The 18,752-nt window shown below is 42.1% G+C and overlaps 1 long non-coding RNA gene across 1 annotated transcript; it reads right to left on the minus strand.

Moving 5' to 3' along the window:
• Positions 1–15,812: 15,812 nt before the first annotated feature.
• Positions 15,813–18,344, minus strand: LOC145866040 (uncharacterized). Its single transcript, XR_014383129.1, has 2 exons — positions 17,758–18,344; positions 15,813–17,346 (listed from the first exon to the last, which is right to left on the minus strand). It is a non-coding gene; the product is annotated as an uncharacterized LOC145866040 (long non-coding RNA).
• Positions 18,345–18,752: the final 408 nt, after the last annotated feature.

The raw sequence follows: 18,752 nt of genomic DNA on the forward strand, positions 1-18,752 counted from the left end.
ATGTAATCTGATTCATTATGATCTGGGATCAGGTCCCCTTTCTCCATGTAATCTGATTCATTATGATATAGCATCTTTTTATTTTTATTATTTCACCTTTATTTAACCAGGTAGGCCAGTTGAGAACAAGTTCTCATTTACAACTGCGACCTGGCCAAAAATAAAGCAAAGCAGTGCGACAGAAACAACACCACAGAGTTACATGGAATAAACAAGCGTACAGTCAACACAAAAGAAAAAAGAAAGTCTATATACAGTGTGTGCAAATGGCGTGAGGAGGTATGGCAATAAATAGGCCGTAGTAGCAAAGTAATCACAATTTAGCAGATTAACACTGGAGTGAAAGATGAGCAGATGATGATGAGCAGATGATGGTGTGTAAGTAGTGATACTGGTGTGCAAAAAAGCAGCAAAGTAAATAAAAACAATATGGGGATAAGGTAGGTAGATTGGGTGGGCTATTTACACATGGCCTATGTACAGCTGCAGCGATTGGTTAGCTGCTCAGATCGCTGATGTTTAAAGTTAGTGAGGGAAATATAAGTCTCCGGCTTCAGCGATTTTTTCAATTCGTTCCAGTCATTGGCAGCAGAGAACTGGAAGGAAAGGCGGCCAAAGGAGGTGTTGGCTTTGGGGATGACCAGTGAGATGTACCTGCTGGAGCTCATGCTACGGGTGGGTGTTGTTATCGTGACCAGTGAGCTGAGATAAGGCGGAGCTTTACCTAGTAAAGACTTATAGATGACCTGGAGCCAGTGGGTCTGGCGACGAATATGTAGCGAGGGCCAGCCGACTAAAATGACCTGGGTTGCAATCATGAAAAAAAACTACCCGGCCTTCATGGTTTGACATTGAGAACATTGGGAGAGATGAGAGCTGACGTTTTAGTAAATGTGCAGATTACGTATCTCAGTCACAGACAAGAAGCTCAATTAAGACATTATCTTCACCGATGGGACTGTGGACAACAGGACCACAGGCCAAATAATACAGCTGAACACTTCCACACTACCACAGTGAGTAGAATCAGGCTAATGAACACAGAAAACTTGCAGAATTATTAATGATGAATTGTATTAGACGTTATTAGACATTTCTGTTGTTGAGGAGGATGGGAGACCCACAGTATAGGTGCGTTACGCACAGAGACGTCAAAATGTGTTTCAAAATTCGTCAAAGAGTAATTATTTTAACCTAAAGCATTTAATAAAGACACTTATAGTACAATATTATGGGGAATAGGAATGAGAGGGCTACTTACACCATTTTGGGAAGGGATCACAGCAGTGATTGAATGAGGGTATGAGGCATGAGTTGAGGTGTTCAGAGGCTTGACCAGTGCAGGACAGGATTTGACTGGGAAGACAATAACACAAAAACACTACACAGTGAGACAAAAGAGCTAAGAATGAGTTAGTCCAAGCAAGGGGTCAAATCATGGATGTGTAATAATGTGATTGTGTTTGTGATTGACTCTACATAAAGTAATGAGAGAAAAATTGACAGGGGTTCCCTCACCGTGCATGGAGAGGAAACATTCAATGTGCCAGTGGATGAGTGGGCCACATGAGACATGGCTTCCAGTTCATGTGAGGAGTTAGTTGACAATGGTAGTGGAGTGTTCATCGCTTGTTAAACCATGGAACAGGAGGGGACTCAGCTGGACATACAAATAGCAGATACGTTCCCTTGAAGCTGAGCCATCGTAGGTTTGAACAACAAGTTTGTCCATGAAGATAAACACGGAATTCACATCTCGCCCACTTGGCAAATCAAAGTAGCCCAAGAAACTTTTTCTGAATAAAGCCCTGATCATCCACATACAGTACCTGACGATAACTGAGAATGGCAAGCAGACTGGTGGCAACCATAGGTCCCAGAATGGGGGGGGGGGAATTTTTTTGCCCTGGGGCCCAGAGTTTGTCCTTATCTGTTGACCTAACCAGGAAAACTCTGGACCCTATAAGGTATGACAGTGATGAATCAGTTGTAAAAGGTTTTGTAAGGGCTCTGATGGAACCAGTTTTAACTAAATCAGGGCACATGGTTTTTTTAACTCTTAGGGCTCGAGGACCGCTAGCGAAACACCTACGACAACATCCGGTGAAATTGCAGATCAACAAATTCAAAATAGAAATATATTAAACATTCATGAAAATACAAGTGTCATACATCATTTAAAAGCTTAGAATCTTGGCAAACGAACTGCTTTGTCAGATTTCAAAAAGGCTTTACGGTGAAAGCATAGCTTTTGATTATCTGAGGACAGCACCCCACAACAACATATTTTCCAAACAAGCACAGGCGTCACAGAATCCCAAATAGCGATAAAATAAATCACTTACCTTTGAAGATCTTCCTCTGTTTGCAATCCCAAGGGTCCCAGCTACACAATGAATGGTCGTTTTGTTCGATAAAGTCCTTCTTTTATATCCCAAAATAGTCTGTTTAGCAGGCGCCATGACTTCAAAAATCCACTCCTTGAACGTGCAGACAAAGAAGTTCTAAAAGCTACCAGTAAATTTCGTCCAAACAAGTCAAATAACGTGTCTATATCATCCTCAGGTTGTCTAAAATGTAAATAAACTATAATATTTCATACGGAAAGTACTGTGTTCAATAGGAATGCCAAATTCGCAAGTGTGGACCCTCTCCATCGCGCGCAAAAACACTGATGTGACCCAAGCAGTCAGCTCACTGAAAGTGTAAATATTTATTTATTTTTCAAAATAGAAGCCTCAAAACCTTGAATAAATACTGTTGACATCTAGTGGATGCTATTATGAATTGCAATCTGGGTGATGGACATAGGAGTTTTCAATAGCTTTACAAATATGAGCCTGTGATTTTATTTATTTTTTGGTCGGATTTTCTTCGGGTTTTCGCCTGCCATATCTGTTCTGTTAAACTCACAGACATTATTTTAACAATTTTGGAAACGTCAGAGTGTTTTCTATCCAAATCTACCAATTCTATGCATAGCTTCTGGGCCTGAGTAACAGGCATTTTACTTTGGGCTCGCCAGACTCTCCGAACTTCCGAAAACTGCCCCCTAGCCCTAAGACGTTTTAACGGTCCTCACACTGTTCATGCTCTCATTTCATAGACGCGTACTGCTCACCTGTTCATCTCGTAATGAATAATGTGGAAATTGAGCAAGTTGAGGTGACTAAACTGCTTGGAGTAACCCTGGATTGTAAACTGCCATGGTCAAAACATATTGATACGACAGTAGCTAAGATGTGGAGAAGTCTGTCCATAATAAAGCCCTGCTCTACCTTCTTAACAACACTATCAACAAGGCAGGTCCTACAGGCCCTAGTTTCTACCTTCTGTCATGGGAATTCTGTTCCCAATGTTCATAAACCGAACTTCAATTAAACTACTCAGTCTGCCCCCCAGAGGGTGTAAGATTCTGGTTGGATGAAGCAGACGGAGAGCCAGCCTACAATTGGTCAGAATGTTTATTTACGAGAGCTCTGAATATCATACAATGTACACAGCCTTTTATACCTGACATTTGGTCATACCATATGTCATACACCTTACAAATGCCCATCCTCTTCTTTAACACTGTCAATGCTTATTTACAAGTCTTCTCCATCTCATACATTGCTTATCATATCCTGCCCCATGTTACATAATCTACTGCAAGCCTAAAGGTTTCTCCCCTCCCTGGGTGGGGAGACCTTCTTCCTGTTATCAGTTTCACAGTGGTCACAAGTTGTCTGCTGTCTGGTTGCTTACATTGCTAAATCATTAAGCTTCAACTTTTCCGACACACACATTAGTACATTCATCTTATAATCACTCGGTTATACCTTTTCAGGGTGAAATCATTTAGTCAAACCTTTAACCTCTTACATCTAGATGAACACCGCTCCAATATCCAATGATAGGCGTGGTGCGAATTACAACTTCCTCAAAAATCCAAAAACTTCCATTTTTCAAACATATGACTATTTTACACCATTTTAAAGACAAGACTCTCCTTTATCTAACCACATTGTCCAATTTCAAAAAGGCTTTACAATGAAAGCAAAACATTAGATTATGTCAGGAGAGTACCCAGCCAGAAATATTCACACACCCATTTTTCAAGCTAGCATATAATGTCACAAAAACCAAAACCACAGCTAAATGCAGCACTAACCTTTGATGCTCTTCATCAGATGACACTCCTAGGACATTATGTTATACAATACATGCATGTTTTGTTCATTCAAGTTCATATTTATATCAAAAAACAGCTTTTTTACATTAGCATGTGACGTTCAGAACTAGCATACCCACCGAAACTTCCGGTGAATTTACTAAATTACTCACGATAAACGTTCACAAAAAACATAACAATTATTTTAAGAATTATAGATACAGAACTCCTTTATGCAATCGCTATGTCAGATTTTAAAATAGCTTTACGGTGAAAGCACATTTTGCAATATTCTGAGTAGATAGCCCGGCCATCATGGCTAGCTATTTTGACACCCACCAAGTTTGGCCCTCACGAAACTCAGATTTACTATAAGAAAAATTAGATTACCTTTGCTGTTCTTCGTCAGAATGAACTCCCAGGACTTCTACTTCAACAACAAATGTTGGTTTGGTTCCAAATAATCCATAGTTATATCCAAATAGCTGCGTTTGTTCTTGCGTTCAAGACACTATCCGAAGGGTGATGCACCGGCGCATATCGTGACAAAAGATTTCCAAATATTCCATTACCGTACTTCGAAGCATGTCAAACGCTGTTTAAAATCAATTTTTATGTGACTTTTCTGTGAAATAGCGATAATGTTCCGACCGGGCGACGTTGTTTTCGTTCAAAGACTGAAAATGTCAAATGGACTCTTCACGTGCATGCGCGCGCCCATTTCATTGTTCTCAGATCGACCACTATCCAAATGCGCTATTTTTTTCAGCCAGGGACTGCAGAGTCATCATTCAACGTTCTGGCGCCTTCTTAGAGCCTATGGGAGTCTTAGAAAATGTCACGTTACAGCAGAGATGCTCTGTTTTCGATAAAGAGGCTATAGAAGGCCAAGAAATGGTCAGAGAGGGCACTTCCTGTATAGAATCTTCTCAGGTTTTGGCCTGCCATATGAGTTCTGTTATACTCACAGACACCATTCAAAACGTTTTAGAAACTTTAGGGTGTTTTCTATCCAAATCAAACAATTATATGCATAATCTAGTTTCTGGGCAGTAATAATAACCAGATTAAATCGGGTACGTTTTTTATCCGGCCGTGAAAATACTGCCCCCTATCCTAAACAGGTTAAACCGCAGCCGTCGACACAGCAGTTCTTAAAAGAGGAAGTAAACATAGACAAAGCTATATTAAAATTGTCAGTCTAGAGCACCAGTGAAAGGGATTTCGAAATGGGAGAAGTTAGGAGCTATTTATATAAGGACGGTATTTGGTATCATGATAAGTTACCAATACTACCTAAGTCATTGTTTAGAGATGCGGCAAGATTGACACATGGGCAGAGCCATGTGTCAACAGGGGGATAGTAGAGCAGGTTCAGAAACACTTTGTGGCCTATTGGATAACGAACTACTTAATAACCTCTTACATCTAGACGTTCCGCTAGCGGAACACCTGCTCCAATATCCAATGATGGGCGTGGCACGAAATACAAATTCCTCTATTAGCAAAGTTTGACTTCCTGAGAAGAAGCTGACAGCCTTCAAACAGAGCAAAAAAAAAGTGGTCCCAAAGAATATGGCAAAATGAAAAAAAAAATGATACAGCTGTCTTTAATAAGATAAAACTGAACTAACTGCTATCTTGAAATGTTGAAAAAGACGCCCCAGAGTGAGTTCCAAATATCTCTATCGGTCCCCCCAGCGTGAGTTCCAAATATCTCTATCGGTTGCCCCAGTGTGAGTTCCTAATATCTCTATCGGTCGCCCCAGCGTGAGTTCCTAATATCTCTATCGGTCGCCCCAGCGTGAGTTCCTAATATCTCTATCGGTCACCCCAGCGTGAGTTCCTAATATCTCTATCGGTCGCCCCAGCGTGAGTTCCTAATATCTCTATCGGTCGCCCCAGCGTGAGTTCCTAATATCTCTATCGGTCGCCCCAGCGTGAGTTTTTTATGCTCGTGATGTTAGAATGTTCTCTCCATTCCAGAATGTGATTGATACGTAACAGTGCATTTAATCCGCGCTGCCCTCAAACCAAAGCACGCAGACTGTTTTTATTTATAGGCTGTTTTCAAACTTCAATTTCAAATGATTTTCTAACAAGTTTTTATTTTCTAAGAACAGTTTGAATTGAGGTGTGTTCCGCCTCCTCATTCATTCACATAAAAATAGTCTTTTTTTTTTACTTTTGCGGACAATTTAATTTTTGGGACATTTCTGACCGGGACAAAATTCCCCAAGCATTTTCCAATTGTTTGTGCAGTTCAAGTCTGCAGACATTTGCTCATCTCCCGTCAGAACAGGATCTGCACACGTGTTGACATTTTCCATCTGTTGCCCTCATTGTTTTCCTTACTAATAATAACTTTGGAAATGTGTGCGTTTCTATCAAAGTAGGTGCATTATTACGTTGTAATAGTTTATGTATGTCGTTTCTATTGTAGCATAATAGATTTGTGTATATTCTTTATAACCGCGGACACGTGAGGTAACGTTACTCATTTTATAACCTTTATGTTATATTCAATCGTGCTTAGATAGCTAGCTACATTCTTCTATTAGCTCTGTAAAACAATGCTAGTTGCGTCGGAGAAGTATTATCTTGTGTTGTATTTTGAAGCTACATGGCCTTATGACTCCCTAGTGGTGCAGCGGTCAAAGGCACTGCACATCAGTGCTAGAGACGTCACTACAGACTCCCCGGTTCAAATCCAGGCTGTATCACAACTGGCTGTGATTGGGAGTCCCATAGGGCAGCGCACAATTGGCCCAGCGTTGTCCGAGTTTGGCCGGTGTAGGCCATCATAGGTAAATAATAATTTGTTGTTAACCTGTTAGGGCTAGGGGGCAGCATTGACACGGCTGGATAAAAAACATACCCGATTTAATCTGGTTACCACTCCTACCCAGTAACTAGAATATGCATATACTTATTACATATGGATAGAAAACACCCTAAATTTTCTAAAACTGTTTGAATGGTGTCTGTGAATATAACAGAACTCAAATGGCAGGTCAAAACCTGAGAGATTCCTTTACAGGAAGTGGCCTGTCTGACCATTTGTTGAACTTCTTTTCCATCTCTATCATTTACTAAGGATCTCTGCTCTAACGTGACACTTCCCACGTCGTCCATAGGCGCTCAGAGCCCGGGAAAAAACAGAACGTCGTCATTCCAGCCCCAGGCTGAAACACATTATCGCCTTTCTCAAGTGGCCGATCAAGAGACACTGGCTTATGCGCGTGACCCCGACCGCCCCCGCCTTTGGGATTTTTTCCTCTGTTTGCCGAAAAGGAGATTCCCTGTCGGAATATTATCGCTTTTCTACGAGAAAAATGTCGTAAAAATTGATTTTAAACAGCGGTTGACATGCTTCGAAGTACGGTAATGGAATACTTAGAATTTTATTGTCACGAATTGCGCCATGCGCGTGACACTTCTTTACTATTTCGGATAGTGTCTTCGAACGCACGAACAAAATGCCGCTATTCGGATATAACGATGGATTATTTTGGACCAAACCAACATTTGTTATTGAAGTAGCAGTCCTGGGTGTGTATTCTGACGAAGACAACAAAAGGTAATCAAACTTTTATAATAGTAAATATGATTATGGTGAGTGCTAAACTTGCCGGGTGTCTAAATAGCGAGCCCGTGATGCCTGGGCTATGTACTTAGAATATTGCAAAATGCTGATTTTAAAATCGGACATATCGAGTGCATAGAGGAGGTCTGTATCTATAATTCTTAAAATAATTGTTATGCTTTTTGTGAACGTTTATCGTGAGTAATTTAGTAAAATGTTAGCGAATTCCCCGGAAGTTTGCGGGGGGTATGCTAGTTCTGAACGTCACATGCTAATGTAAAAAGCTGGTTTTTGATATAAATATGAACTTGATTGAACAAAACATGCATGTATTGTATAACATAATGTCCTAGGGTTGTCATCTGATGAAGATCATCAAAGGTGAGTGCTGCATTTAGCTGTCTTCTGGGTTTTGGTGACATTATATGCTGGCTTGAAAAATGGGTGTCTGATTATTTCTGGCTTGGTACTCTGCTGACATAATCTAATGTTTTGCTTTCGTTGTAAAGCCTTTTTGAAATCGGACAGTGTGGTTAGATTAACGAGAGTCTTGTCTTTAAATGGCTGTAAAATAGTCATATGTTTGAGAAATTGAAGTAATAGGATTTTTAAGGTTTTGAAAATCGCGCCACAGGATAGCAGTGGCTGTTACGTAGGTGGGACGAATTCGTCCCGCCTAGCCTAGAGAGGTTAAATGACTTGCCGAGTTAAATAAAACATATGACCATGGTTTGTTTATGTGGTCTATTCAGCATGGCTCTGTTCTGCCCTGCCTTTCTTACTGTTATAACTCAAATCTGTGATTTTGTCAATGCAATAAACTATTTTTATAGCAGTGTTTATTATGTTATTTGTAATATTGTTTTATTGCTATATCCTTATATTGTATTCTAATGAATAATTCCTCTTTATTCTGTACTTTCAGAAACCACAAACAGTATTTGCCAATATCATAACTGGAACTGGACATCTTTCCAGCTGAAGATTGAGGACAGCTTTTGTATGCTAACGTTCTCTCCTTAACAGTTTTACTGGATGGAAACACAGCAAGAAAACACATAGGCCAATATGTAATAGTCGTCTATTTTATTGAAGTATTGGTAGTTGGTTCAACAACAACTTGTTTTACTAGAGGACAAAAAAATTGAATATGCATAACCCATATTTAATATTCATGCAGTGACTGAACAACAACTGCATTTCCACCCCCACCTCTAAAGGCATAGTATCATGGCAGGTCACCTGTCAAGTCACCTGTCAGGTCAGCCAGTCACTTATTGCTGCAGATGTGCTCAATAATGCTTGAGCATGTGATACTCCTCAAAGCATGGTGAAATACATAGAGGTGTATCACAAGCTAAACACATGTATTTTGTCATCTTCCTCTGCTTACTTCTCCTGGCGCCAGACAGGCAGACTTTGCAGTGCCTCCGTGTGCGACTACCTTGAGCAGCAGTTTGAGGGACTTTGCAGGGAAAATGCCGTGCAGTGAGGCGTAGGGGATTGTCTACAGCAGGGCGACCCCCCCAGTGGAGGGGCACCGAAGGGTGTGGTGCTCCTAAAAAGGGTTCTAAATGAGTGTTCTAAATGAGTGTTCTAAATGATGGTTCTAAATGAGTGTTCTAAAAGAGGGTTCTAAATGAGGGTTCTACATGAGTGTTCTAAATGAGCGTTGTAAATGAGTGTGAGTTGAAGCCTTTGATTCCCCTGCCTCTGGGTGCCTGTCGACTTGTTACATGATTACTGTTATAGGTGTAAACACTATAGTAAATATAATTTATATTTTCTAGTCTGAGAGGTTCTGAATAGAACCTGTTTCCAAACAGTATGAATAATAACAATGGCTGGGCTGATGGGCAGTTCAGTGAGTTGGAGCCTTTGATTGCCCTGCCTCTGTATTACTGAATGAAAGAGAGCCCAGCCCTGAAATGAATCACCCTGATGATCCTCTGACCTCAACATAACAATGACGTAGGCAACCACCTTGGATGGACAATAGTTTATTACTGTATACACCGGGTGTACACCGTTTAGTTTATACTGGATACACCGGGTGTACACCGTTAGTTTATACTGTATACACCGGGTGTACACCGTTAGCTTATACTGGATACACCGGGTGTACACCGTTAGTTTATTCCTGGATACACCTGGTGTACAGAGGAGGAGGTAGGCCTACACTACCCACAACCCCCTCCTACTGCAGTACATACAGGAGGAGGTAGGCCTACACTTCCTTGCAGGACTATGACCTGATCCTAGATCATAATGAATCAGATTACATGGAGAGGGGGGACCTGATCCTATATCATAATGACTCAGATTACATGGAGAGGGGGACCTGATCCTATATCATAATGAATCAGATTACATGGAGAGGGGGGACCTGATCCTAGATCATAATGAATCAGATTACATGGAGAGGGGGGACCTGATCCTAGATCATAATGAGTCTGATTACATGGAGAGGGGGGGACCTGATCCTATATCATAATGACTCAGATTACATGGAGAGGGGGACCTGATCCTATATCATAATGAATCAGATTACATGGAGAGGGGGGACCTGATCCTAGATCATAATGAATCAGATTACATGGAGAGGGGGGACCTGATCCTAGATCATAATGAGTCTAATTACATGGAGAGGGGGAGACCTGATCCTAGATCATAATGAATCAGATTACATGGAGAGGGGGGACCTGATCCTATATCATAATGAATCAGATTACATGGAGAGGGGGGACCTGATCCTAGATCATAATGAATCAGATTACATGTTTTCACTATATATTTTACCTCTTGGGGATGTCATTCGAAAACATAATGTTAAATTTCACTGCTATGCGGACGACACACAGCTGTACATTTCAATGAAACATGGTGAAGCCCCAAAATTGCCCTCGCTAGAAGCCTGTGTTTCAGACATAAAGAAGTGGATGGCTGCAAACTTTCTACTCTTAAACTCGGACAAAACAGAGATGCTTGTTCTAGGTCCCAAGAAACAAAGAGATCTTCTGTTGAATCTGATAATTAATCTGGATGGTTGTACAGTCGTCTCAAATAAAACTGTGAAGGACCTCGGCGTTACTCTGGACCCTGATCTCTCTTTTGAAGAACATATCAAGACTGTTTCAAGGACAGCTTTTTTCCATCTACGTAACATTGCAAAAATCAGAAATGTTCTGTCCAAAAATGACGCAGAAAAATTAATCCATGCTTTTGTTACTTCTAGGCTGGACTACTGCAATGCTCTACTTTCCGGCTACCCGGATAAAGCACTAAATAAACTTCAGTTAGTGCTAAATACGGCTGCTAGAATCCTGACTAGAACCAAAAAATTTGATCATATTACTCCAGTGCTAGCCTCCCTACACTGGCTTCCTGTTAAGGCAAGGGCTGATTTCAAGGTTTTACTGCTAACCTACAAAGCATTACATGGGCTTGCTCCTACCTATCTTTCCGATTTGGTCCTGCCGTACATACCTACACGTACGCTACGGTCACAAGACGCAGGCCTCCTAATTGTCCCTAGAATTTCTAAGCAAACGGCTGGATGTAGGGCTTTCTCCTATAGAGCTCCATTTTTATGGAATGGTCTGCCTACCAATGTGAGAGACGCAGACTCAGTCTCAACCTTTAAGTCTTTACTGAAGACTTATCTCTTCAGTAGGTCCTATGATTAAGTATAGTCTGGCCCAGGAGTGTGAAGGTGAACGGAAAGGCTGGAGCAACGAACCGCCCTTGCTGTCTCTGACATGCCGGTTCCCCTCTTTCCACTGGGATTCTCTGCCTCTAACCCTTTTACAGGGGCTGAGTCACTGGCTTACTGGTGCTCTTCCATGCCGTCCATGGGAGGGGTGCGTCACTTGAGTGGGTTGAGTCACTGACGTGGTCTTCCTGTCTGGGTTGGCGCCCCCCCCTTGGGTTGTGCCATGGCGGAGATCGTTGTGGGCTATACTCGGCCTTGTCTTAGGACGGTAAGTTGGTGGTTGGAGACATCCCTCTAGTGGTGTGGGGGCTGTGCTTTGGCAAAGTGGGTGGGGTTATATCCTGCCTGTTTGGCCCTGTCCGGGGGTATCATCGGATGGGGCCACAGTGTCTTCTGATCCCTCCTGTCTCAGCCTCCAGTATTTATGCTGCAGTAGTTTATGTGTCGGGGGGCTAGGGTCAGTCTGTTACATCTGGAGTATTTCTCTTGTCTTATCCGGTGTCCTGTGTGTATTTAAATATGCTCTCTCTAATTCTCTCTTTCTCTCTTTCTGTCTTTCTCTCGGAGGACCTGAGCCCTAGGACCATGCCTCAGGACTACCTGGTATGATGACTCCTTGCTGTCCCCAGTCCACCTGGCCGTGCTGCTGCTCCAGTTTCAACTGTTCTGCCTGCGGCTATGGAACCCTGACCTGTTCACCGGACGTGCTTGTTGCACCCTCGACAACTACTATGATTATTATTATTTGACCATGCTGGTCATTTATGAACATTTTAACATTTTAACATCTTGACCATGTTCTGTTATAATATCCACCCTGCACAGCCAGAAGAGGACTGGCCACCCCTCATAGCCTGGTTCCTCTCTAGGTTTCTTCCTAGGTTTTTGGCCTTTCTAGGGAGTTTTTCCTAGGGAGTTTTTCCTAGCCACCGTGCTTATTTCACATGCTTTGCTTGCTGTTTGGGGTTTTAGGCTGGGTTTCTGTACAGCACTTTGAGAATATCAGCTGATGTACGAAGGGCTATATAAAAATAAATTTGATTTGATTTGATTTGAGAGGAGGGACCTGATCCTAGATCATAATGAATCAGATTACATGGAGAGGACGACCTGATCCTAGATCATAATGAATCAGATTACATGGAGAGGGGGGACCTGATCCTAGATCATAATGAATCAGATTACATGGAGAGGGGGGACCTGATCCTAGATCATAATGAATCAGATTACACGGAGAGAGGGGGACCTGATCCTAGATCATAATGAATCAGATTACATGGAGAGGGGGGACCTGATCCTATATCATAATGAATCAGATTACATGGAGAGGGGGGACCTGATCCTATATCATAATGAATCAGATTACATGGAGAGGGGGGACCTGATCCTAGATCATAATGAATCAGATTATATCATAATGAATCAGATTACATGGAGGGGGGGACCTGATCCTATATCATAATGAATCTGATTACATGGAGAGCCGGATATATATATTATAACCTACTATTGTTTAATATTTAATATGCCATAAACTATTGTTTTTTTATAACAGTTTCATTAATTCATTGTAATTAACTTAATCATTATGACACACCCCTCTCTATTGTCATTGGTTGCACTAATTGCACTGCTCGTCTACATAACCTGGTTCAAGTATTGATGACATCACCCTGAAGAAGGCACAGTGAAGCTGAAACGTTGGTAAATACCCAATAAAAAGAGGATTGACTGTTTCGAAAAGGGTCAGAGCCACTGAGTGGACAAAATATTAAGGATACCTTCCTAATATTGAGTTACGCCTGGTCAGTTTGTCATGGAAAGAAAGGTGTCCTTAATGTTTTGTGTAAATTACATAATAATTATACATTTATGGATTGTTTTATGTAGCCTATTGTTTTCTCTTTATTCAACCTGCCATCTACCCACCTGGGGACTGAGGGTTATGAGAGAACCCCCACATCACTAGCTTCTCTTTATTCAACCTGCCATCTACCCACCTGGGGACTGAGGGTTATGAGAGAACCCCCACATCACTAGCTTCTCTTTATACAACCTGCCATCTACCCACCTGGGGACTGAGGGTTATGAGAGAACCCCCACATCACTAGCTTCTCTTTATTCAACCTGCCATCTACCCACCTGGGGACTGAGGGTTATGAGAGAACCCCCACATCACTAGCTTCTCTTTATTCAACCTGCCATCTACTCACCTGGGGACTGAGGGTTATGAGAGAACCCCCACATCACTAGCTTCTCTTTATTCAACCTGCCATCTACCCACCTGGGGACTGAGGGTTATGAGAGAACCCCCACATCACTAGCTTCTCTTTATTCAACCTGCCATCTACCCACCTGGGGACTGAGGATTATGAGAGAACCCCCACATCACTAGCTTCACTTTATTCAACCTGCCATCTACCCACCTGGGGACTGAGGGTTATCCTCTTACATCTAGACATTCCGCTAGCGGAACACCTGCTCCATTATCCAATGATGGGCGTGGCGCGAAATACAAACTCCTCTAAAATACAAAAACTTCAATTTTTCAAACATATGCCTATTTCACAGCATTTTAAAGATAGGACTCTCCTTTATCTAACTACACTGTCCGATTTCAAAAAGGCTTTACAACGAAAGCAAAACATTAGATTATGTCAGCAGAGTACCAAGCCAGAAATATTCAGACACCCATTTTTCAAGCTAGCATATAATGTCACAAAAACCTAGAAGACAGCTAAATGCAACACTAACCTTTGATGATCTTCATCAGATGACAACCCTAGGACATTATGTTATACAATACATGCATGTTTTGTTCAATCAAGTTCATATTTATATCAAAAACCAGCTTTTTACATTAGCATGTGACGTTCAGAACTAGCATACCCCCCGCAAACTTCCGGGGAATTCGCTAACATTTTACTAAATTACTCACGATAAACGTTCACAAAAAGCATAACAATTATTTTAAGAATTATAGATACAGACCTCCTCTATGCACTCAATATGTCCGATTTTAAAATAGCTTTTTGGTGAAATCACATTTTGCAATATTCTAAGTACATAGCCCAGGCATCACGGGCTAGCTATTTAGACACCCGGCAAGTTTAGCACTCACCAATATCAGCTTTACTATTATAAAAGTTTCATTACCTTTTGTTGTCTTCGTCAGAATGCACTCCCAGGACTGCTACTTCAATAACAAATGTTGGTTTGGTCCAAAATAATCCATCGTTATATCCGAATAGTGGCGTTTTGTTCGTGCGTCCCAGACACTATCTGAAATGGTAAATCAGGGTCGCGCGCGTGGCGCAATTCGTGACAAAAAAAAATCTAAATATTCCATTACCGTACTTCGAAGCATGTCAACCGCTGTTTAAAATCCATTTTTATGCCATTTTTCTCGTAAAAAAGCGATAATATTCCGACCGGGAATCTCCTTTTAGCTAAACAGAGGAAAGAAAACAAAGCATTCGGTCGACGCGGGCACGAGCCTGAGTCTCACAGTACTGTAACCAGCCACTACCCAAACACGCTACTTTGTTTCAGCCAGAGCCTGCAAAGCCACGATTCAGCTTTTTACCGCCTTCTGAGACCCTATGGCAGCCGTAGGAAGTGTCACGGGACAGCTAAGATCCTCACTCTTCAATAAACAGAGACAAGAAGAACGACACCTTGTCAGACAGGCCACTTCCTGCCTGAAACCTTGTCAGGTTTTTGCCTGCCAAATGAGTTCTGTTATACTCACAGACACCATTCAAACAGTTTTAGAAACTTTAGGGTGTTTTCTATCCATATGTAATAAGTATATGCATATTGTAGTTACTGGGTAGGAGTGGTAACCAGATTAAATCGGGCACGTTTTTTATCCAGCCGTGAAAATACTGCCCCCTAGCCATAACAGGTTAAGAGAGAACCCCCACATCACTATCTTTACTCTTTATTACTTTTGTTTACTAGCTTGCAGGTTCTGCAGCCTTGTAAAGATAAGGAGGGGACGACTGTGAGGCAGGTTGGCATTTATTGTCATGAATCTTGTTCTGGAGGCAGGTTGGCATTTATTGTCATGAATCTTGCCCTGGAGGCAGTTCAGCAAAGTATTCCCTAGCTGGCTCAGGCACAAAGTTATACAATCAGATTTTAATCCTAACCTCAACCCTAACCACACTGCTAATCCTTCCCTTAAATTAAGACCATAAAACAACATTTTCCACAGCCAATTCTGACTTTGCAGCTGACATATCTAGAGGAAATCGCACAGTTCTGCCTCCAGGTCAAGATTCATGACAAACGTCAACATGAGACAGGGAGAAGCAATGCAAAAATCAATAACAAAACTGTTTCCACAATTAACATGCTTTTTCTTGTTTCAAGTATGTTTTATTATGATAAGTACAATATAATCATATATACTTGTACAACTATGGAGCGTATGTCCATATATAATTATACAATTGGTTTTTCCAACATAAAAGACAAGAAATGATCACATTGGTATTTTAACAGTGTTATTGTCAGAGTTTAAATGTTTAAACAGAGGATACATCTAAAACAGGATAAAACAAGTGCAGTATGTTGTGAGAATGTTACTTTAACGTCGACTCATAACGTCACACTATAACTTCATGGGAGTCTTGTGGAAAGACTGCATGTTGTTTTGGGTGGATTGAGTGACGTCTTCATCAACATTTGCAGAATATTCCGGTAATATTTTCACCTCTTGTCGGCTGCAGACATTCATAAGGAGTTCCAGTAGTTTATTTGCCATTTGCAGGTATTAAAAGTAATACATACATTGTAATTCCTTGTTGGAGCTCTCTCACATACAGGACAGTACATACCAGAGGAGGCTGCTGAGGGGAGGACGGCTCATAATAATGTCTGGAACAGAGTGAATGAAATGGAACACATGGAAACCACGTGTTTGATACCATTCCACTTATTCCACTCCAGCCATTACAAGACTGTCCTCCCCAAATAAGGTCCCACCAACCTCCTGTGGTACAAACACAAACAGTAAAATATATCATAAAAAATGCAAAATGGTAAAAGATCAGAAAATATTACAAGCCTGTCACGTGTGAGTGTCCAGTGTGTGTTTGTCCATTGTGTGTGTGTGTGTTCAGTGTGTGTGTGTGTGTGTGTCAGTGTTTATGTGTGTCAGTGTGTGTGTGTGTGTGTGTCAGTGTGTGTGTCAGTGTGTGTGTTTGTATATGTGTGTCCAGAGTGTGTGTGTGTGTGTCCAGTGTGTGTGTGTGTCTGTCCAGTGTGTGTGTGTGTGTGTGTGTGTCCAGTGTGTGTGTGTGTGTGTGTCCAGTTATTGTTTCAGGGACACTGAGTCACCATTATTCCAAACCCTAAACCCTGGATAGAGGGGCTCAGTGAATGTGGAGGTGAATGTGATCAGGTGGGTCAGTGTGTCAGAGGAGGCTCTATAGAAGGACAGTGTGCCGGCTGGCCAGTCCAGATACACTCCTACTCTGTGGGGTCTGGAGGAGGGGACGTCTATGGTAGTGGGATTATTATTATGCCAGCTGGAGGAGGGGACGTCTATGGTAGTGGGATTATTATTGTGCCTGGCAGAGTATCTGTTGTCAGAGCAGATCAGACACCAGGACTTGTCATTGTATCCAAGACAACAGTCATCACCCCATCCTCTCCTGTTGATTCCTTTATATGTCACTCCTATATCAGCCCCCCCACTCCACTCTACCTCCCAGTAACAGCGCCCAGTCAGACCCTCTCTACACAGCACCTGTCTACAGTCCTCAAATCTCTCTGGGTGATCAGGATACGGCTGCTCCTCTCTCCTACATGTCACCTTTCTGTTCTCCTCAGACAGAGAGAGGTGTCTGTCTACTGTGTTTAGGTCCAGTGTGAGATCACAGACATCTGATGGATGAAACCAGACACAATATTAGAAATCATCATCATTCACATTAGAATGTTAACTCACTTTTCACTAATTCATTTAATGTAGATGTTTCTAGGTATCAAAAGGAGAAGTTAAGGTCACTTGAGACTTGTTGAATGATCATATGTTATACTGTATGGTAATATAAAACACACTTATTCACATTAATTACACACACACACACACACACACACACACACACACACACACATACACACACACACACACACACACATCAACTCTTTGTAAACGTTGGTGTCCCTGATTTGTGCTTCTGTAGAACTACAGATGATATTTAATATGACCAAGTCAGTAATGATGGTGGTCTTTGACTTAACTTGAATTAAGACTTATTCTTAGTCATATTCTTCACAGCAGTCAACACTCACATTTTCTAAGTCCAGGTTTCATTCTGTTCTCTCCACCATGTTCCACACTGTAGCGGTAAGCAGAAAAACAGACAGTCATTGAGGGATACACCTGAACACACACACACACACACACACACACACACACACACACACACACACACACACACACACACACACACACACACACACACACACTGGACATATATACACACTGGACACCTGGACACACACACACTGGACACACACACACACTCACACTGGACAAAAACACACACACACACAAACTGGACACAAACACACACACACTGGACACAAACACACACACACTGGACACACACACACACACACAAACTGGACAAAAAGACACACAGGACACACACACACACACACGGTCAAGCGTGGTAAGAACATTTTCAGTGTTTGTGTCCAGTGTGTGTGTCCAGTAAGTGTGTGTCCAGTGTGTGTGTCCAGTGTGTGTGTATGTGTCCAGTGTGTGTGTGTGTGTGTCCTGTGTGTGTGTGTGTCCTGTGTGTGTGTGTGTGTGTCCTGTGTGTCCTGTGTGTGTGTGTGTGTGTCCTGTGTGTCCTGTGTGTCCTGTGTGTCCTGTGTGTCCTGTGTGTCCTGTGTGTCCTGTGTGTCCTGTGTGTGTGTGTGTGTGTCCTGTGTGTGTGTGTGTGTCCTGTGTGTGTGTGTGTGTGTCCTGTGTGTGTGTGTGTGTGTGTGTCCTGTGTGTGTGTGTCCGTCCTGTGTGTGTGTGTCCGTCCTGTGTGTGTCCGTCCTGTGTGTGTCCGTCCTGTGTGTGTCCGTCCTGTGTGTGTCCTGTGTGTGTCCGTCCTGTGTGTGTGTGTGTGTGTCCGTCCTGTGTGTGTCCTGTGTGTGTGTGTGTGTGTCCGTCCTGTGTGTGTCTCGTGTGTGTGTGTGTGTGTGTCCCGTGTGTGTGTGTGTCCCGTGTGTGTGTGTGCTGTGTGTGTGTGTGTCCTGTGTGTGTGTGTGTGTGTCCTGTGTGTGTGTGT

The sequence above is a fragment of the Salmo salar genome, unplaced genomic scaffold, assembly GCF_965601325.2.
Source record: "Salmo salar unplaced genomic scaffold, fSalSal1 ptg000117l, whole genome shotgun sequence".
Classification (NCBI taxonomy): domain Eukaryota; kingdom Metazoa; phylum Chordata; class Actinopteri; order Salmoniformes; family Salmonidae; genus Salmo; species Salmo salar.